Consider the following 22,620-nt stretch of genomic DNA (forward strand, 5'->3'; position numbering starts at 1 on the left):
CTTTTGTTGAGTTTGATATAATTCTGGGTATGGATTGGTTAACTTTGCATGATGCTGTTGTGAACTATAAATGAAAAATTATTAATTTGAGATGCGAGAATGATGAAATAGTCAGAATTGAATCTAGTGATTTGAATGGATTGCCTATTGTAATATCTTTGATGAAAGTTTTGAGTATCGTAAGAAAGGGTTGTGGAGCTTATTTTGCATATGTGATTGATTTGAGAGTGTCAGAAAAGAAAGTTGACTCTGTGCCTGATGTTTGTGATTTTCCGAATGTGTCTCCTGAAAAACTTTTGGGATTACCTCAGGTTACAGAAGTAGAATTTGGCATTGAATTGGTACTTGGTACTACTCCAATTTCAATAGCTCTGTATAGAATGACTTCGACTGAACTAAAAGAATTAAAGTCTCAATTGCAAGAATTGACCGATAGAGGATTTGCTAGACCGATTTTCTCACCTTGGGGTGCTCCGGTTCTATTCGTGAAAAAGAAAGATGGAATGATGAGAATGTGTACAAATTATCGTCAGTTGAACAAAGTGACTATCAAGAATAAGTATCCTCTGACTCGAATTGATGATTTTGTTGACCAGTTGAAAGGAGTTACCGTGTTTTCGAAAATAGATTTGAGATCATGCTATTATCAGTTGCGAGTAAGAGACTCAAACAATCCAAAAATAGCTTTTAGAACGGGGTACGACCACTATGAATTTTTAGTTATGCCTTTCGGATTAACTAACGCACCTGCTATTTTTATGGATTTAATTAATAGAATTTTCAGACCGTATCTAGATCAATTTGTTGTTGTATTCATTGATGACATATTAATTTATTCACGTGATGAATCCGAACATGCCGAGCATTTGAGATTAGTACTATAGATTCTGCGAGATAAACAGTTGTATGCAAAGTTTAGTAAATGTGAATTCTGGTTGCGAGAAGTTAATTTTCTGGGTCATACTGTATTAGCCTCTGGTATTCGAGTTGATCCGAGCAAAATTTCAGCTATTTTGGATTGGAAACCTCCGAGGAATGTCTCTGAAGTCCGCAGTTTTCTAGGACTTTCTGGTTATTATAGAAGATTCGTAAAAGGTTTTTCGATGATTGCGACTCTGTTGACAAAACTGCTTCAGAAAGATGTGAAATTTGTATGGTCTGAAAAGTGTCAAAACAGTTTTGATTAGTTGAAAACTTTGTTGACAAAAGCTCCGGTAATTGTACAACCCGAATCGAGTAAAGAATTTGTGATATACAGTGATGCTTTGTTAATCGGTCTGGCAAAGTCATTGCTTATGCTTCGAGACAGTTGAAGCTTCATGAAAAGAACTATCTGACACACTATCTTAAATTAGTTGCGATTGTGTTTGCTCTGATGATATGGTGCCACTACTTGTTCGGTGAGAAATGTCATATGTATTCTGATCATAAGAGTTTGTACCTCCACATATAAATAAATATCCTATTTGAGATTGACCTTTATGTGGATCCGATAAATATCTAGCATCAGCATAGCCAACTAATAGGTATTTTGAATCATTTGAATAAAATAATCCCATTGTCCCTCTGAGATATCTAAATACATGTTTAATTCCATTCCAATGTCTACGTGTTAGAGAAGAACTAAATTTTGATAACAAGTTTACAGCAAAAGCTATATCAGGTCTTGTGTTGTTTGCAAGATACATCAATGCTTCTATGGCACTTAGATATGGTATTTCAAGACCAATAAACTCTTCATCATTCTCATAAGGGCGAAATTGATCTTTATTCACATCTAATGATCATACAACCATCGGGGTACTCAATGGATGTGCTTTATCCATATAAAATTTCTTTAAGATCTTTTTCATATAAGTTGACCGATGGACATGAATTCTATCTTTTAAATACTCGATCTGCAAGCCAAGACAAAACTTTTTTTTTCCAAGATCTTTCATCTAAAATTCTTTCTTTAAATAATTTACTACATTTTGAAACTCTTCAGGAGTTCCAATAATATTTAGATCATCAAGATAAAAAGCAATTATCACAAAGTTTGATCCAGACCTTTTTATAAAAACACATGGACAGATTTGATCATTTTTATAACCTTCTTTTAACAAATATTTAGTAAGTCAATTGTACCATATACGTCCAGATTGTTTTAATCCATATAAATTGTTCTTTAATCTGATTGAGCAATTTTCCTGGGAAACTCTATATCCTTCAAGGATTTTCATATAAATTTCACTATCAAGTGTACCATAGAAATAGGCTGTAGCAACATCCATTAGATGCAAGTCAAGTTTTTCATGAACTGCCAAACTAATAAGATATCTAAATGTGATTGCATCTACCACAGGAGAATATGTCTCTTCATAATGAATGTCGAGTCTTTGTGAAAATCCTTGTGCTACAAGTCGTGCTTTATATGTTACGACTTCATATTTCTCATATCATTTTCACACAAATATCCATTTATATCCTACCAGATTTACATATTTAGATGTTTGGACTATATGTCAAAAAAGCCTCACGTTTAGAAAGTGAATATAATTCTGCTTGAATTGCGTCTTTCCATTTTGAACAATCTTTTCTATTTCTACATTCCTCAATAAATTTAGGCTCAAGATCCTAATTTTCTTTTGTTATTTCAATAGCAACATTATAATAAAAATTATTGTCGACAACTATATTTTTTCAGTTCCATCTTTTTCCTGAAGTAACATAACTTATTGCGATCTTTTCGTTATCACCATTTTCAGGTACTTGAACCTCTTTTGGGGTTTTTTGGTTAGTTATATCTTTAGCCTCTTCTTGGGCACTTGCCTTTTACGAGGATTTTTACCATATGTCTATTGGGATATCAATTCGTATTGGAGCATTTTCAGCTGGTATGTGAGATTTTGTAATTCTCTTTAGGTCAGTAAATGAATTTGGCAGTTGATTGGCGATGTTTTGTAAATGTATAATCCTTTGAACTTCTTGTTCACATTGACTTGTGCGAGGATCTACTTTAGATAATGATGATCCATTCCATGTAATTTCTTTTACTAGTTGTATTTTCTCCCCCCTAATGTTGGGAATGTTGTTTCATCAAAATGGCAATCAATAAATCGTGTAGTAAATAAATCACCATTTAATGGTTTAACATATTTAATTATAGAAGGAGATTTATAACCAACATATATTCCCAACCTCCTTTGAGGACCATCTTTGTGCATTGTGGTGGAGCAATTGGAACATATACTGCTTATCCAAAAACTCTAAGGTTGGAAATATTTGGCTCCTAACCAAAAACTAATTGTAATGTTCGCCTTAGGCGTACTAGTGATGCTGTATGAAACATAGCATATCCATAAGCTGTAACAAGGAGTTTTGCTCTCATAAGCAATGGCCAAGCTATTAGTTGGAGGGCTTTGATAAATGATTTAGCTAAATTATTTTATGTGTGAACATGAGCTACAGGATGTTCAAATTTTATCCCAATTGACATATGATGATCTTTAAAATCTTGGGATGTAAACTCACCATGTAATGCCCCCAAATTTTTATTTTTATTTTTTGTGAATTTGTGACACAAATGTGTATTTAATTCAGTGGTTAAGTGTTCTGGGTGTGCGTGGGAGGTCCCAAGTTCAAGCCATGCCACTGGAAAATTTTTTAATTTTTCTGAGGAAAGCATTACTTTTGTTTAGTAGGTTTGTATTTGATTGTTTGTAAAAACATACCAGAATGGGCTTACTTGTCTAGTGGTTAAGTGGAGTGTTGGTGTGCTGGAGGTCCTGTGTTTGAATCTCTGTTATGGCAAGGAGTAGTATTTTTACTTCAAATTTCGGCTAGAGTTGTGTTGAAAGGGGATTCTGAGTAATAGGCTGTTAGTGGGATAGTGGTAGAGATTTGAGGAGATAATAAGGGAAGTTATCAGAATATTGCCTATTCTAATTTTTTTTTTCAAATTTTTGTCTCCCTTTCCCTCTTTCCCCTAAAATTTTGATGGCAAACCTCCTCTTTTCCTCTCATTGTTGCTTTTGATCTCAATCGATACTTTTCCCCTTGCTGTTCGGTTGTTTTTGTTCTTCGGGAATCTACTTTCTGCCCTTGTTGAGAATCGGGTGTAAAGGACTCCCTTAGTACTATTTTGTACTTAAATTGTTCAGGGCTTCAAGGTACTATTCATCTCGGGTGTGGTTTTGGCATCAAAAGATACTAGGTGTGTACCCAGAAATGTTGAAAATAAGGTTTCAGTAACAGCTGAAAACCATTCTGTCGATGCCACATGGTCGTGTGATAGGCCATGTGGTAGGCCGTGTGCTATAACACGGGCATGTGATCGACGAAGCTAGGCCGTGCGCACCAGACACAGCCATGTAATGTCCAGGTAGGCCGTGTGCGACACACGGGCTGGACTGAATTGGGCCGTGAGAGCCACTGATGGTTGTGAAACCAACTAAAAATTCGACTAAGGAAAGCGCACCTATCGAACAGTAGTATAGTTATGGTGAGATAGGGAATACCGTATCCACGAGGACTAAAAGTACTAGTAATTACTATTTTTTTATTATCTAACCTAAGAGTTAAAAGATGTTTTTAAACTAAAACTGATTATCTAATTAACAAAGATTACGACAGAGATTAAAATTGGGAAATACTTTTTAGAAAACCGATGGAGAAGACAATACCCAAGGAAGAATCCACCTAGACTTCACTTATTACCTTTTAATTAGACGATTTATTCACTTGACTTAATCCGTAGAAATCCTTGATTTATGTTAATATCTCTCTCGAGACTAAAAACAACTGACTCTAGGTTGATTAATCGAAATCTCTTTCTAATTAAAACCCCTATTGTCGCATTAACTCGATCTATGGATTCCTTTATTAGATTTGACTCTAATCCGGCAGATTTCTGTTGTCCTATTTCTAAGATTGCATGCAACTCCGCTTAATTATGAATAATCTACTCTTAAACAAGGACTTTTCCTCCACTGAATAAACACATCAAAAACTTGAATTAATATCCTAAAATATTAAAACAAGGGTTAAACTCACAATTAAGAATAAGAACAAGTATTTGTCATATAACTCAATTAGTAATAAGATTCGTTTTAGGTTTCATATCCCTTAGGTATTTAGGGAGTTTAGTTAATAATAATGGAAAAAATCTCAAAAAATGGAAGACAACAAAACATAAAAAAAAACGAAAGAACTTCTAGAAAATTGGATAGAAATCTTCAGTCTTGATGTAGATCCTCCTTCTGAGCTGATCTCAATGGCTGTTCTTGAGTATTTTCTGCCTTCTATTCTCCGTGTCCCCCTTGATCCTCTTCTAGGGTGTTTATATAGACCTTGGAATGCCCAAAATAGCACAAATTTGGCCATTTCCGAATAGAATTAGACTTTGGCTCAACAGGGACACTGCCGTGTACCACGCCCGTGTGAAGGTGTTCAGGCTGTGTGTAATTTTGAGTTGGTTTTTATTCGACACGGCCATGACACACGGGCGTGTGGTCTGCCCGTGTGTATTACACGGGCGTGTGGATTACCCGTGTGGAAGTGCTTAGGCCATGTGAAACACTGAATTAGGCCCATTTTGTCTGTTTTTGGCCCGTTTCTTGATCTTTTCGCCTTCCTATGCTCGCCTAAGTATAAAACATGAATTTAAAGGATTAGGAGCATCGAATTCAATGAAACCAAGGAAAAATCATCCATAAATATGCCAAGCATGGGGTAAAAATATGTATATATTATGGTTTATCAAATATCCCCACACTTAAGCATTTGTTTGTCCTCAAGCAAAATCCTCAACTCACAATTAAAATAAATCCTTCTCAACTTATAATTCTCATTAATAATGTTTCGAAGTAATCCCTAAGTAATCATACATTGAGAGTTTAACTAAAAGAAGATTAACGTTTCAAACAATCCAAGTTGAGCATTTTAATCATAAAATCATAGGTATCCCCCTTTATCTAAGTAATCACCTCTAATTCCAAATGGATAGGAGTTGACATCCTCACTAAAGATTCACTCAAATCACTCGAAGTGTTTAAGGTACAATAATTAAGCACTTAATAGTCAAACATGAAAAGTTATTACCATAGGCTTGCATCAAAATCAAATCTCCACCACTATAAATGAGATTATACACAAATCAAAAGGCCTTTAAAAGGGTTGTAATAGGGCTTGGGTTAAAGGTGTGAATAAAGGCTGAAAAAGAGGGTTAAAATCGAGATTAATTTAATAAATTACCAAACTTAGAAAAATAAAGCTAATCACTGAATTACAAACAAGTGCCAGAATTAACATTATCCAAAACTAATGAAGTGAGCTTTTCTTTCAATATAATGATTTTAACTTATACAAGCTCTTTAGAACAATATGTAATTGAATGAATATAAATATACATTTTTTTAAGAATAAGAACAAGTACAATAATGGAAAGTACATAATAAGAAATAATTCAGCAACTGGAATGAACGAACATTAGTTAGGTAACTAATCAAATCAAATCTCGATAAAAAGGAGTCGATGAAAAGGGAGAAATTCTTAATGAATCAAAAAGGGTCAAGTTGTGGGTTAGCATTAAGGGGGAAAATCAAGAAACAATGTTTAAGGCTCAGAGAGGTTCACCAAGGGTCAATTATGTAGGTAGGCTTTTTATGGGGTAGGTGGGTTAAAACCTAAGTGCCTTTATCATCTCGGTATATCAAATCAATGGTGTGGTCTCGACATGTATAATTGAAGCAAGTTCTAGAAAAAAAAATCAGTATTGACACACTCATAAGCAACAATAAAAGTGAGCAAGAAAGGATGTATGCTCCAAAAGGCTCAAGATCTCACAAAAAATTATGGCTTTTGATGTCAATCCTGTGAATTCAGAACTTCAAGATAATACTTCGATTCAAGGAAGCAGCCTAGCAATTTTATTTCTCAAAAGTCCACTTATCATGCTTGATTCTCTAATGTCTTAAGGTTAACTAATCAATGTACAATTATCTATGATTTAATTCAAAACATATCAAAAATTATAAGTTAATCAGAATTCACTCTAATAATAATATGAGAAAATTATTTAAGAACAAGATAAAATTCTGGGATTTTCTAATAAACATATAAATAACCTCCCCACACTTAAGACGTATATTGTCCTCAATGTACAAAGATAAATAATAACAATATAAACATAATATTAGAAGAGAGGAAGAGAAGCAAAACTGCCCTAAATTTTTGGATGAAATTCTTGGAATAACGAAAGCAAGAATTGTATATAAGGCCAATGAAAGGTATGATTCTGAGTCACTAATAAGAAAATAAACACAATTATAAAAGAGAATTAAGGGAGTACTCAATAATAACTATAAAGATAAATATAGTTCAAAATATAAAATATAAGTTTTCAAAAATAAATAAAAGGAAAATTAAAATTAAAAATAATAATAATAATAAAATAAATGGACTCAAAGGCCTTCCTCATCGGATGCCTCGATGGTGCCGAATGAGAGACGTGGAGGTGGTGGCAAATCTGTCGAAGAGTGGCATTGATGATGTCGAACCACTCAAAAGACTGCTGCTCAAAGCGAGTGAGTCACTCGGATATATCTGTTAAAGTGGTAGCAGTGGGTCGGTGACCCTGTGATGGTGGTGGAGTGGGTCCTCATGAAAGGAACGGACATCATCAGTAATGTCCTCTGACTCATCCTGGTCATCAGAGTGAATGAGTCTATACTGAGGGGGTCGAATCCACGTCGTCGCTCTATTATCCTCATATGGATCATACTAGAAATTCCTTGAGGAGACATCTGGCCTACTAGTGTGAGTGTCGATGACATCTCTGAAATGTCGAAGAGGCCGAAGTGTCGAGTGAGGCGGGTCACGTAGGGGCCAAGGCAAATGGGGCCGCTCCTATGGCGGTCTGTCTGGTGGCGAAAAGCGAGGGCGATAAAATATGCCAAATCAAATACATGACCAGTTGCCATGCTCCATAAGAAGTAGGCATCGGTGGTGCTAACGACTCCGGTGCTCTCTCTCCTCCCAGTCAAGGTATGAGCCAAAATAGCATGGATGTAGTGTAGTGCTAGAGGAAGAGAAGTCACCTTTGAACAACTTGCGTCATAGGGAACAGGACTCGCCGTAAGGTAGGTCCAACAGCAGTAGGGCGAGTAGTGTATGTGACGGTTAAGATGAAAAAAATTCTTGGAAGCCATAAACTCCTCCGTGTAAAGGCCCAAAGTAGCTCCAAACTTTGGTACACTCATGTGCCGTACACGTCCACCCAGTCTAAAAATAATAGTACCGGCCTCGTCATGGGTATTCATCACATGCTGTAGATGAAAAGTAGTGCAAAACTCTAAGGTAAGCTCCGAATAGGTGGGCTCAATAATTGAAAAGAACCCATCCCATTGGGAAGTAGCAAGATGGAATCGAACAAGGTGGGTAAGTTGAACTTGCTCTAAAGCGGCCCAATCAATACAACGGCCTACACCTAGTGGTCGCACGCGCAAAAGCTGAAACAAGTCGTCCTATGGGCTGGAGGAGAATCGAAGCAGCAGGTGGCGAGCTTCAGTCGAGGCACTCGAGGGGGTTGCGCTAGGACCCTTCCACTTTTTTGAAGCGGGGATGGCAATCTTCTTGCCTCGTGTGTTTGTCATGGTGTTCCTGAAAATAACAGAAGTCAAATAGCACCAAGTATTTAACCATAAGACAAAGTAAAAATAAAAATATAGTCCTAAAAGGTGTATACCCCAATACTAATGAAAGTAAAGACTAGAATAGTAGCTACATAGCAATAGTAGTAAGGAATAAGACAACACCTAACTAAATAGATGGATACAAATATAAGAGAATATAAGTACTAATAATAATAAAATAGGCTAAATCAAAACTTGAAAAACCGTAAAACTAAAACAAAGTAGTAACAATAAAAATAAAAATCATAAAAATCCTAAATAGTAACAAGAATAATAATGAAGACTATCAAAACTAAATAATTAATGAAAAATATACTAAACTCAAAATGAAATAACAATCAAGAAATAACAAAGAAATAAAGAAATAAATGAGTAAATAAGTAAAATGGGATAAAATAGAGGTGAGGGTGAAAGAGGAAACCACGGTCAATGGTCAGAGGTGCAGATGGCGATGGACAGAGCTGGTATGCGCGTGTGATGGAGGTGGAAGTTCGGGGGCAGAGGAAGATGATGAAAGGGCAGAAGAAACGGAAGGGAATAGAAGAAAGGATGGGGAAGAAAGAAAGAGAAAAGAAAGGGAACGGGGAAGGGGTCAGCCGGCGGGGGAGGCGGCTGCTGGCGTAATCGACGTTGGGGGCACGGGCGTGGGGAGTTTGATGGCTGCAGTGGCTATGGGGAAGCTTTGAGGAAGAAGACAAAAGTGAAGGAAATGTTAAGGTTTGGGGGTTATAAAGGGGACACGGTGGTGTGAGGCCCGTGTTGGCCCACACCGCCATGTCACACGTCCGTGTGGCTCGAGTTTAGCCCATGTTTGTTGCGAAAATTAAATGCCCAATTGTCACACGGCCTGGGGACAGGCCCATGTGTCTAGGCTGTGTGGTTCACACGGCCGTGTCATATGACTGTGTTCTTCATTGTTCGCTTCTCCCACGCCCGTGTGGTATCCACACACCCGTGTGTCCGAACACATGGTCGTGTGCCTTGCCTGTGTACCTGTCTGACATGTTAAAAATTTAAAAATTTTGCTCCAGTTTTCACACGGCCGTGTCGTACGACCATGTGGATCGAATTTATGGTCGTGTGACTCAATACTTGGGGATTTTTAGGCCTGTTTCCACACGGCCAAGGAACACCCATGTGTCTAGGCCGTGTGGGCCACTGTACCTGCATTCAAATACGAAAAAAATAGCTAAAATAAACTAGTTAGTGCTGTTAGTGCTCAGGTTGCCTCCCGAGAAGCGCTTATTTAGAGTCTATGCTTGACTTACTTCAATTTCGTGTGGTCACAGTGGATTGTGGAGTTGAAACTCCTCACCTCTACTATCAATTTTATTAAAATAGGGTCTGAGTTGAGTATTATTTACCTTGAAAGTTTCGAATTCAGTATGTGTTACCTCGACTGTACCATGTGAGAAAGTTTTCAATACCATGAAGGGAATCGCTCCATTTTTATTGTGCTCTGAAGTAGCAATAAAAGGTTCCTTTTCATCTAACAATACCTTATCCCCGACCTTAAATTGCTTTGTTTCATCCTTACGCTCATCATGGCGTTGCTTTGACTCCTTGCGTATTTTTGGTTTCTCCTTGACATTTGTCTGTCATTCATCTAGTTCATCAATTTGTAGTCTTCGTTCTTCGTGAGTCACTCCGTTTTTGTGGCATGGATTAGAATGAGGCTCCATCATGTTCTTCCAAGGGGACTCCTGCAAAGAAGTTTGAGTTGCAACATTACTCAAATTAACAAAACTTGAACAATCATCTCGATTACTAGATATTTTAGCAGAATCACGAGCTTGAAGTTTAATCATGTCATCTCCTACATGAAGTATCAATTCACCTGTGCCAACGTCAATGATAGTTCTAGCAATTGCTAAAAAGGGACTTCCTAAAATTAAAGGTACGTTACTATCCTCATCCAAGTTTAGAACAAAAAAGTCAACTGGGAAGATAAATTTATCAAATTTGACAAGCACATCTTCAATTATACCCCTAGGAAATCTAATTGTTTTATCTTCCAATTGAATGCTCATCCTAGTTTGTTTTGGTTTCCAAGACCTAGTTGTTTAAACATTTTATAGGGAATGACATTAATGCTCGCCCCTAAATCAGCCAAAGCATTGTTAACATTTAAGCTACCAATTAAATAGGGAATCGTAAAACTTCCTGGATCTTTCAACTTGTTTGGTATCTTATTCTGAAAAATGGCTGAGCAAACTGCGTTGAGCTCTACGTGCGACAAGTCATCTAGCTTCCGCTTGTTTGCTAAAAGCTCTTTTAAAAATTTTACGGAATTGTGCATCAGCGAAAGAGCTTCAATAAACGGTAGGTTAATATGTAATTTTTTCAAAAGTTTAAGGAGTTTACCAAATCGTTCATTTGTGTGATCTTTTCTTGTCGCATTTGGGTATGGCATACGATGTTTATATTCCTTATTGACCGAATTAAGCTTATTCTGGTTTACCCCAACTTTACCATTGCTTACCATAGTTTCTCATCTCAGTTCTGCTGCAGATTCAGCTAACCCTTTTTCATCTCGAACTGTGATCGCGTGAAGCTGCTCTCTTGGGTTAGTTTCTGTGTTACTGGGCATGCTCTTTGTGGTCATTCAGAAATCAACTTAGCAAGCTGTCCTGTTTGAGTTTCGAGCCCTTGAATTGATGCTTGCCAATTCTTAAGCGCTGTTTCGGTATTCTAAAAACAAGTTTCTGACACTGAGATGAATTTTTTGAGCATTTCTTCAAGGTTCGGTTTCTTTTCTTGTTGGTAAGGTGGTTGTTGAAAACCTAGAGGATGTTGTGGCCTTTGATTTCCCTGACCACCACACGAGAAATTGGATGGATACTCCCTAACCAACTTGCATTATAAGTGTTACTATACGGGTTATTTTGAGGAATTATTACCCATATAGTGGACTTGTTCTTCCTCAGTGTTAGGGTTGAAGGATGGATACTCTCTACTGTGCACTCCTCTTCCATTTGAATCACACCTCATCACCGGATGTACCTGAGTAGAACCACACAAACCATCAATTTTTTATTTATAAGTTCTACCTGGTTAGATAGCATAGTGACCGCATCGAGGTTGAAAACAACAACTGCTTTTGTCGGCTTCATTCTCATGACTTGCCACTGATAGTTATTCAGTGGCATCTCTTTAATAAATTCATAAGCCTCTTTAGGTGTTTTGTTGTTTAAAGTTCCACCGGCAGCTCATCGATAAGTTTCCTTGTTGAGGGGTTCACTATATTGTAAAAAGTCTGAACCTGGAGCCATAGAGGTAACCCATGGTGAAGGCACCTTCTCAATAAATCATTGTATCTCTCTCATGCATCATAAAGAGTTTCTAGATCCATCTATACAAAAGAAAAGATATCATTCCTTAATTTAGTCGTTTTAGCCGGTGGAAAATATTTAAGTAAAAATTTTTTCGTCATTTGTTCCCAATTGTTGATTGACCCTCATGGTAACAAGTTCAACCACTGTTTACCCTTATTCCTTAATGAGAAAGGAAATAACCAAAGGCGAATGTCATCGTCAGAAACACCATTAATCTTAAAAGTGTCGCAGAATTCTAGAAAATTTGCTAAATGAGTGTTTGGATCCTCGTCCTGCAAACCATTAAGTTGAACAAACTGTTGTATCATTTGAATCGTGTTAGGTTTCAGTTCAAAATTATTTGCAGCAACAGCAAGTCTAACTATACTCAATTCAGCTCCTGTTAAAATAGGTTTAGCATAATCATACATAGTACGAGGAGCGGGATTCTGATCTACTGGATTTGTAGCAACCACAAGAGGTAGCGGATTATTCTGATTTTCAGCCATCTTCTTAGTGGTGGTATGGATATTGGCCTCTCGCTCTTCCTCTATGTAATGTAGGTTTCGCCTTATTTCTCTTGGTTTTCTGCGAGTTGTGCTTTCGATTTCGCTATAAAAAAGTAGAGGTCCTGACGGGTTTCTTCTAGTCATAAAGTATAAAAACCTGCCAGAAGTAAAGAAAAGAAAATTTAGTGAATAAAAACAAAATTAAATTGCAATAAAAATAAAAATGGCTAAAGTAATAAAAATTAAGTGTTCCTAATATGTTAGTCCCCGGCAATGGTGCCAAAAACTTGATGGTCATGAAACTAACTAAAAATTCGAATAAGGCAAGCGCACCTATCGAACAATAGTATAGTTATGGTGAGACCGGGAATATCGTATCACGAGGAGTAAAAGTACTAGTAATTACTATATTTTTATTATCTAACCTAAGAATTAAAGGATGTTTTTAAACTAAAACTGATTATAATTAACTAAGAGTACGATAGAGAATAAAATTGGAAAATACTTTTTAGAAAACCGATGGAGAAGACAATACCCAAGGAAGAATCCACCTAGACTTCACTTATTACCTTTGAATTAGACGATTTATTTACTTGACTTAATCCGTAGAAATCCTTGATTTATATTATCGAGACAAAAAACAACTGACTCTAGGTTGATTAATCGAAATCTCTTTCTAATTAAAATCCCTATTGTCGCATTAACTTGATCTATGGATTCCTTTATTAGATTTGACTCTAATCCAGCAGATTTATGTCGTCCTATCTCTAGTATTGCATGCAACTCCGCTTAATTATAAATGATCTACTCTTAAACAGAGACTTTTCCTCCACTGAATAAGTACATCAAAAACTTGAATTAATATCCTAAAATATTAAAACAAGGGTTAAACTCACAATTAAGAATAAGAACAAGTGTTTATCATATAACTCAATTAGTAATAAGATTCGTCTTAGATTTCATCTCCCTTAGGTATTTAGGGAGTTTAGTTCATAATAATGGAAAACATCTCAAAAATCGGAAAACAACAAAACATAAAAAAAAAACCAAAGAACTAGGAAATTGGATGGAAATCTTCAGTCTTGATGTATATCCTCCTTCTGAGTGGATCCCGGTGGCTGTTCTTGAGTATTTTCTGCCTTCTATTCTCCGTGTCTCCCTTGATTCTCTTCTAGGGTGTTTATATAGACCTTGGAATGCCCAAAATAGCCCAAATTTTGCCTTTTCCAAATAGAATTAGACTTTAGCTTGACAGGGACACGGTCGTGTGCCACGCCTGTATGAAGGTGTTCAGGCAGTGTGTAATTCTGAGTTGGTTTTTAGTCAACACGGCAATGACATACAGGCGTGTGGTCTGCCCGTGTGTATTACACAGACGTGTGGATTACTCGTATGGAAGTGCCTAGGCCGTGTGAAACACTGAATTTGGCTCATTTTGTGTGTTTTTGGCCCGTTTCTTGCTCTTTTCACCTTCCTAAGCAACCTTAGACCCTTAAATTTGTGAATTGTTTGTATGATATCTGTACTGAGCCTGATAATAATAAGCATATATTCTAAATTGAATGTATGTACTAATAATCACATATTAGCATGTCAGTTTTTGTATTTGGCATTGCATCAGGGTGGGTTGATGATATTTGGAGGAAGTGTATGAAAGGCTCTCAAGCCTATTATCTGGCAGCTCAGCTATAAATTACTAGATATTGGTTTTGAAATTTGGAGTTTTTAAACTGCTTTACTGTTCTAGTAAGGTTAAACGATCAAAACTCGGTTTTGTTTAAAGCAAAGATTTCTTTTAACACAAACGGTTTTTCAAAAAAAATAAACGTTACCAAAGCTTCTGCTAAAAAGATACGACTTTAGACATAATAAAGAACATGCATTTTACTCCGACTTAAGATAAAACTAGTTAACTGAAACGGTATTAACTCGACAAACTCGTTTTCAAACTCCATTCCATGTGACATCGCCAGATTCAGCCATAATGTCTAGGCCAATTTTGGGGTGTTACATTTAGTGGTATCAGAGCTAGGTTTCAAAACACGGCTGTGAATTTTAGGTTTTAAAAAGTTTGGTTTCAAAGAATTGATTTACAAATGGTTTTAAATAATTTGACAAAGTATGTGGTACATTGAGTCTCCGGCGCCTACCCTGTAAGTGTTTTGAAACTCTGATAAGTTTTATCTGAAAATATTATTGGTATATTTTGAACTAGTATAGGTAGTTGGTACGTGATATTCGCGATAGGTTTTAAATATTTATAATTAATCGTTCTTGAAACTAACTATTATCACGATGAAGGCAAGTGTACCTATTGAACAGTAGTATAGCTTTAGCAAGACCAGATTGTTGAACCCAAAGGAACCAAGAGTACTAGTAATTTACCTTCTTTTTATTATCTAGCCTAGAAATTAAGAGATTTGGTTATCTAAACTAATTACTAAACTAAGAGTGCACAGAGAGAAGATTGGGAAAAATCTTTTGGGAAAACTCGATTGATTAAGACAATTCCCAAGGAAAAATCCACCTAGACTTCACTTGTTATTTGACTCTAAATCAGACGATTTATTCATTTGACTTGATCCGCAGAAATCCATAAGTTATATTATTATCTCTCTCGAGACTAATAACGTCTAACCCTAGGTTGATTAATTGAAATCTCTTTCTAATTAACCCTAAGTGATTACCTTTGATCAAAATATCACAGAGTTTAACATCCTCACTAAAGATTCACTCAAATCACTCAAGGTGTTTAAGGATATCAATTAAAGCACTCATTATTCAATATGAAAAGTTATTACCATAGGCTTGCTTGAAAATCAAATCTCCACCACTATATATTGAGCTGATACATCAATCAAAAAGGTCTTTAGAGGGTTGTAACATGGCTTTGGTTAGGGGGTGTGGTCACAAGCTGAAGGAAAAGGTTAGAATCGAGATTGAATTGAAAAATTACCTAGCTAGAAAAACAACTAGTTATCAGTTGAATACAAGTGAGCTTCTTCTCAGAATATGGAATTAACACTCAAGCTAAAAAATGACGAATTACTATTAATATATGTTGAAGTAATTTTTTTTTAGAACAAGTCAAATACATAGAAGAAGAAAACATAGCTAAGCAATTAGTTCAAATCAAATCTCGACAAAAATAGGGATCAAATTAGGGGATTTCAACAATAATGGGTTATGGGTTAATATTGAGGGTAAATCAATTAATGGTTTGTTAGGCTCAAAGGGGTTTCCTAAGGGTTAATTATAAAGGTAGGCTTTTGTGGAGTGAGTGGGTTAAACCTAAGTGCCTTTATCATCTTGGCATATCAAATCAAATGGTGTGGTCTTGACATGCATAATCAAGCAAGTTCTACAATAACAAATCAATACTGACGCACTCATAATAAAAGTGAGCATGAAAGAAATAAAATATGCTCTAAAGGCTCAAGATCTCACAAAAATTATGGCTTTTTGATATTTAAACTTGTGAATTTCAACACACGATAATACCTACACTTAAGGAAACAAACTAAAATAAAATTCAAGTTATCATGCTGGATTCCGTAATGTCTTAAAGTTTAAATAATCAATGCATAAATGCCTATGTTTTAATTCAAGACATATCAATAAAAATAATAAATTAATTAAAATTCATTCTAATAGTGATATGAGTGATTCACGTGAGAATAAGACAAAATTCAGGGATTTCTAATGATGATATGAAAGACCCCCACACTTAATATTTACATTGCCCTCAATGTACAAAGATAGATATATTGAAAAATATAGATAAATAATCATAAGATAGGAAGAGAAGTGAAACTTCCTGAATGATGAATGAACTCCTTGATTTGGAGTTATGGAGAATAATTGGCTAAGGCAAATGATGAGAGTGAAGAAGGATACTCCGGTGGTGGTAGAGGTTGATTAGTCCATAAGTCCTGCGCCAAAAGAATATTATATCTGGTGGTAGCTATAATCGTGGTCGAGCAGGACATGGCAGTCGTAGGGAACCTTTGCCAGTGGAGTTTTTAGTTCCTATGCGATGATGAGCTTTGGAACTCTTTATAACTGTGATAGAATCAGGAACTTTTTAGGAAATATAAGGAAGCAAAATTACTCGTAATGAAATAGAGTAAACTATAAATTATTCAATAAAAATTATAAAACTAAAATTAAAATAATAAAGGAAAATGAAATAAAAAGTACTTAAATAAGATAAATAAAGATAAAAGTGAGAATAAAACTAATAAATAAAAAGTTTTTAAACATCGTCATCGCCAGATGGTTCGTGAGGTGGTGGCGGCGATGAGATGTGGAAGTGCTGACAAATCTGATGTAGAGTCGCATCAATGTGATCAAAGCGCTGAAAAGATTGCTGCTCAAATCGTGTAAGGTGTTCAGAAATCTTAGAGAATGAAGCCGCCGCATGAATTGGACAATGGATGGGTGGTGGCTGAGACGGCGGGTCCTCAAGACGTGGAGGGACATCATCAGTAATGTCCTCTGGGTCCTCTTCCTCGGTGGACTGGATGAGGCTGTACTGAGGAGGGTAGTTGTCACGTCGTTTCTTGATTATCCTCATTTTCAGCATGCTCGAGATGCCCTGTGGGGACAGCTAGTCGATAAGAGTGAGGGAGGATGATTGTATCGCTGTGTTGAGGAGCCCGAAGTGTTGTGCCAATCGAGTCACATAGGGACTGATAGAGATGATCCCCCTCCGATGTCGCTCTGTTTGATGGCGGATGGCGAGGCAATGAAGTAGGTGAGGTCGAGGACGTGCCCGTTCGCTATGCTACATAAGAAGTAGGCGTCATGGGTGGTGACAACGCCGGTACTCTCTCGTCATCCCGTCAGAGTGTGAGCCAAGAGGGCGTGTAGGTACCTCAAGGATGAAGGGAGAGCCAATCCCTTGCAGCAGCTAGGACCGTAGGTGGCCAAGGCAGGGATGAGGTCCCTCCAGCACTTTGAAAGAGAGTAGTGGATGTGGTAGTGGAGGGTGTCGAGTTCATTGTCATCTATGAACTCCTCCGTGTACAGCCCTAGTGCAATCCCGAGCTCAGGTACGCTCAACTGGTGCTCTAGACCACCAAGGCGGAACTGGACCGTTTCAGGATCGTCGAAGTTGGTCATGACGGTCTTAAGATGGAACGTCGAGCAGAGTTCCAATGTGAACTCGATATACGTCGACTCGACGATCTCAAAGAAGAGCCCCCACGGGTCATTCGTTAGGAGGGCTCGGATTGCGTCAGTCAACTGAATCTTTTCAAGTACAGCCTAGTCAATGTAGTGGCCCACACCTAGGGGTGATAAACCATAATTTATTCATATTTTTACATGATTTTTCCTTAGAATTGGTGAATTTGATTCTCCTAATGCCTTAATTTCATGTTTCATACTTAGGCAAGCATAGGAGAGCAAAATGAAGGAGAAACGGGCCAAAAACGGAAAAAATGGGCCAACGTATGAAATCAACACGGCCTGGACTTCCTCACACGGGCAGACCACACGGCCGTGTCAATTTGGAAGAATCAAAGCACGACTCACACGGGTAGAACACACGCCCATGCCATTCTAATAGGCTCAAGCACGGCCGGAAGTAATCGCGCACACGGGCGTGTCACACGAGCATGTCCCTGCCGAGCCCAAGTTTAGTCCAATTCGAAAAGGCCAATTTTAAGGGTTCATAGGCATGCCAAAACCTATAAATACACCCTAAAGGAGGAGGAAAATGACACACACAGAGAGGGAAGCAAGGAACTGCTCAAGGAAGCCGATTGATCCATCTCAGAAGTTGGATTAATCATCAAGACTGAAGATCTCCCCTCAATTTCCCTTCAGGAGTTTTGGGTTTTCTTTATGTTTTGTATTCATTATTCTTCTGAGATGTTTTCCTTTTTATTTATGAACTAAATCCCCTAAATACCTAAGGGGAATGAACCCTAAGACGAATCTTGTTATTATTTTTTTAATATGATAAATATTTGACTTGTTCTTAATTATGTCTTCTTAATTCTTGTTTTGATATTACATGATATTGATTCAAGTTAAGCTCTTATCCAGAGGAGGAATAGACCCTGTCTAAGAGTACATTTGTCATAATTAAGCAGAGTTGGTTGCGCGGTTAGAGATTGGGTGACAAGATTTTGCCGGATTCGGGTGAAACCTAATAAGGGGATCCATACATCGAGTTAACGCAATCCTAGGGAGTTAATTAGAAAGATATTTCAATTATTCAACCTAGGGTTAGACGTTGTTAGTCTCGAGAGGGATAATAATATAACTTAGGGATTTCTACGGATCAAGTCAAATGAATAAATCGTCCGATTCAGAGTCAAATAACAAGTGAAGTCCAGGTGGATTTTTTCTTAGGTATTGTCTCAATCAATCGAGTTTTCCTAAAGTCATTGCCCAATTCTATTTTCTGTGATTTCTTAGTTTAGTTAATTAGTTAGTTAAAACAAACCCCATTATTCTTAGGCTAGATAATAAAAAGATAGTCATTACTAGTACTTTTAGATCCTTTGGGTTCGACAATCCGGTCTTGCTAAAACTATACTATTGTTCGATAGGTACACTTGCCTTCATCGTGATAATAGTTAGTTTCAAGAATGATTCATTATAAATTTATAAAACTTATCACGCGAATATCACAATCATGTTTTTGGCACCGTTGCCAGGGAACTAAGATATTAGGAACACTCAATTTTTATTACTTTAGCCATTTATTTTTCTTGCAAGTTAATTTTAATTTTAATTTTATTATTATTTAATTTACTTTCTCTTTCTCTTAGCAGGTTTTTATAGTTTATGACTAGAAGAAACCCTTCAAGACCACTACTTTTTGACGAAGAAATCGATCACACAGTTCGCAGAAACCAAAGAGAAATAAGGCGAAGCTTAAGATACACAGAGAACGAGCAAGAGGACGATATTCAAACCCCAACTGAGGAGATGGCTGAAAACTAAGAAAATCCCCTACCTCCTGCGATTGCTGTTAATCAAAATCCTGCTCCACATACTATGTATGATTATGCAAAACCTACTTTAACAGGAACTGAGTCGAGTATAGTTAGGCCTGCTATTGCTGCGAATAAATTTGAACTAAAACCTAACACTATTCGAATGATACAGCAATTTGCTCAGTTTGATGGTTTGCAGGATGAGGATCCAAACACTGACTTGGAAAATTTCCTGGAATTCTGCGATACATTTAAAATTAGTGGCATTTCTAACGATGCCATTCGTCTTTGGTTATTCCCTTTTTCATTGAGGAACAAAGCTAAACAGTGGTTGAACTCGTTACCACGAGGGTCAATTACTACTTGGGAACAAATGACAAAAAAATTCTTATGAAAATATTTTTCACCGGCTAAAACAGCCAAATTATGTAATGATATCTCTTTCTTTGTGCAGATGGACTTAGAAACTCTTTACGATGCATTGGAGAGATACAAGGACCTACTGCGAAGTGTCCTCACCATGGATTATCTCTATGGTTGCAAGTTCAAACATTCTACAATGGTGTGAACCCCTCGACAAGACAGATGATTGATGCAGCAGCCGGGGGAACCATCAACAACGAAACACCTGAAGAAGCTTACGAATTTATTGAAGAGATGTTATTGAATAACTATCAATGACAAGTCATGAGGACTAACCCAACTAAAACAGCAGGGTTTATAACGTCGATTCGGTTACTATGCTGTCAAACCAGGTAGAACTTCTAAATAAAAAGATTGATGGTTTGCTTGGTTCTTCGCAGGTACATCCAGTGATGAGGTGCGATTCGAATGGAGGAGGAGCATGCACAGAATATCAACCCTTCAACCCTGGCATCGAGGAGGAACAAGTCCAATATATGGGTAACAATAACTCTAGATCCTAAAATAACCCATATAGTAACACTTATAATGCAGGTTGGAGGAACCATCCCAATTTCTCGTGGGGCAGTCAAGGAAATCAAAGGCCACAACATCCTTCGGGTTTTCAACAACCACCCTATCAACAGGAAAAGAAACTGAACTTTGAAGAGATGCTATCTAAATTTATTTTGGTGTCAGAAACTCGTTTCCAGAACACCGAGACAGCACTTAAAAATCAACAAGCGTCGATCCAAAGGCTCAAAACTCAAATAGGCCAGCTGTCCAAACTAATCTCCAAACGACCACAAGGTAGCTTGCCAAGTAATACTGAACCCAACCCAAGGGAACAACTCAACCCAATCAATGTTCAAGATGAAGAAGGATTCATTAAGCCTGAGCCAGATCCAAGGCAAGAAACTGAGATAAGCAAAGGTAAATGTGAGGTAGACCACAATGAGCAGAAACTGGTAAGTACAGAATACAAACATCGTGTGCCATACCCTAATGCAACAAGGAAAGACCGCTCAGAAGAACAATTTGGTAAATTCCTTAAACTCTTAAAAAAATTACATATTAACTTACCGTTTATTGAAGCTCTATCGCAGATGCCAAACACAATAAAATTTTTAAAGGAGCTTTTAGCAAATAAGCGGCAGTTGGACGAGGCGTCGCATGTGGAGCTAAACGCAGTTTCCTCAGCTATTCTACAGAATAAACTACCCAACAAATTAAAAGATCCAGCGAGTTTTACAATTCCTTGCTTAATTGGTAGTTTAGATGTTAATCATGCTTTAGCTGATTTAGGGGCTATATTAACATCATGCCCTAAAAAATGTTCAAACAATTAGGTCTTGGGAAACCCAAAAAGTCTAGGATAAGCATTCAATTAGCAGATAAAACTATAAGATTTCCTAGGGGTATTATTGAAGATGTACTAGTTAAAATCGGCACTTTTAAGGTAAACAATACTTGCCTAAAACCTTATTTTGATGAGATTCACAGTAGGAATGGGGAGTATAAACTCCTCGAACCACCATGACCATTCAATGGTAAGGTAAGTCGAGCTTAAATATAAATAAGCACTTCTTAAGAGGCAATCCGAGCACTAACTGTATTAACTTCTTTAAATTTTAGTGTTTAACACCTAACTCACTAACGGAGCTCTTGAATACAGGTTACCCACAAAGACATGGCCACGCACACGGACGTGCCTTAGGCCGTGAAGAAATAGGGAAAAGATTTTTCCCAGCACGGGCTACGATAAATTGCCACGGCCGTGTGACATGGCTGTGGGCAAACCTTCCAAAACAACACGGGCGTACGATACGCCTGTGCCAAGTACCCGTGGTCGAATCTATTAAATTAACACGGGCATGGGCCTACATACACGGGCATGGGAGAAGCGAACGAAGACAGACATGGCCGTGCGACACGGTCGTGTGTACCCACATGCCCAACGAACACTGGCATGAGCCAATTGTCAGAAGCACCGAAATTTAAAATTCGTGAATCATATGGGCAAAAATTGGGGAACACGGGCATGTTCCATGGTCGTGTGCCCCAAAATCTATAAATAGGCTGTACTATTCATTATTTTCTTCACCCAAAAACCCTAACCCTAGCCGTTGCAAGTCCACACGGCCTCCCTGCCACCCCCGTGTGCCACTTTCCACTCTATTTTTTACGCCCAATCTCTTTCCTTTAGCGTTTGTTTACTCTTTTCATTTCTATTTTACTTATTTCTAATGCTTATTATCAAAATAATCTTCATTTTTCTCATAATATTTTCATTTTGTGCATTATTCTATCATTTCATTTACATTCTTAGATTATTTATCATAACATTTCATGTTAAATCAAGTTGTTAGGAAAGCCTCATTCTATTGTCATACCCATACCGTTACTATGCTCATTCTCATGCTATTACCATGCTAATCTCATAAATTTATGCTATGAAACTGATTATTTTGGCTGAGTTTGGTCAATATTAGTAGCTTTGGCTGAAATTGTTAGTTCAAATTCATGGCTTTACCCTTTTCAAATTCGTTTACCTACTATTATTTTTTTTATATTGCAGGTATACAATGTCGTCTTCACGTGGTAAAAAGGTCGTCATCCCTACTTCAAAGAAAAGGAAGAGAATGTCATCTTCCTCGGGTCCAACCGTAGAAATTCACCACCCTTTCCTGCAATTCCTTATCGGGCCCCAAGAAGAACTTTTCCAAATACTTCGGGCCTGACCTTTAATAATGGGTCATTTGCATCGACC

The 22,620-nt window shown here is 37.2% G+C and overlaps 2 non-coding genes across 2 annotated transcripts; one reads left to right on the forward strand and one right to left on the reverse strand.

Annotated features, from left to right (window-relative positions):
- The first annotated feature begins 11,950 nt into the window (after nucleotides 1–11,950).
- On the forward strand, nucleotides 11,951–12,057 carry LOC128282017 (small nucleolar RNA R71). The gene has a single exon (XR_008272324.1). It is a non-coding gene; the product is annotated as a small nucleolar RNA R71 (small nucleolar RNA).
- A 7,814-nt stretch (nucleotides 12,058–19,871) lies between these two features.
- LOC128281593 (small nucleolar RNA R71) lies at nucleotides 19,872–19,975 on the reverse strand. The gene has a single exon (XR_008271841.1). It is a non-coding gene; the product is annotated as a small nucleolar RNA R71 (small nucleolar RNA).
- Nucleotides 19,976–22,620: the final 2,645 nt, after the last annotated feature.

Source organism: Gossypium arboreum, chromosome 1, assembly GCF_025698485.1.
Source record: "Gossypium arboreum isolate Shixiya-1 chromosome 1, ASM2569848v2, whole genome shotgun sequence".
NCBI lineage: Eukaryota > Viridiplantae > Streptophyta > Magnoliopsida > Malvales > Malvaceae > Gossypium > Gossypium arboreum.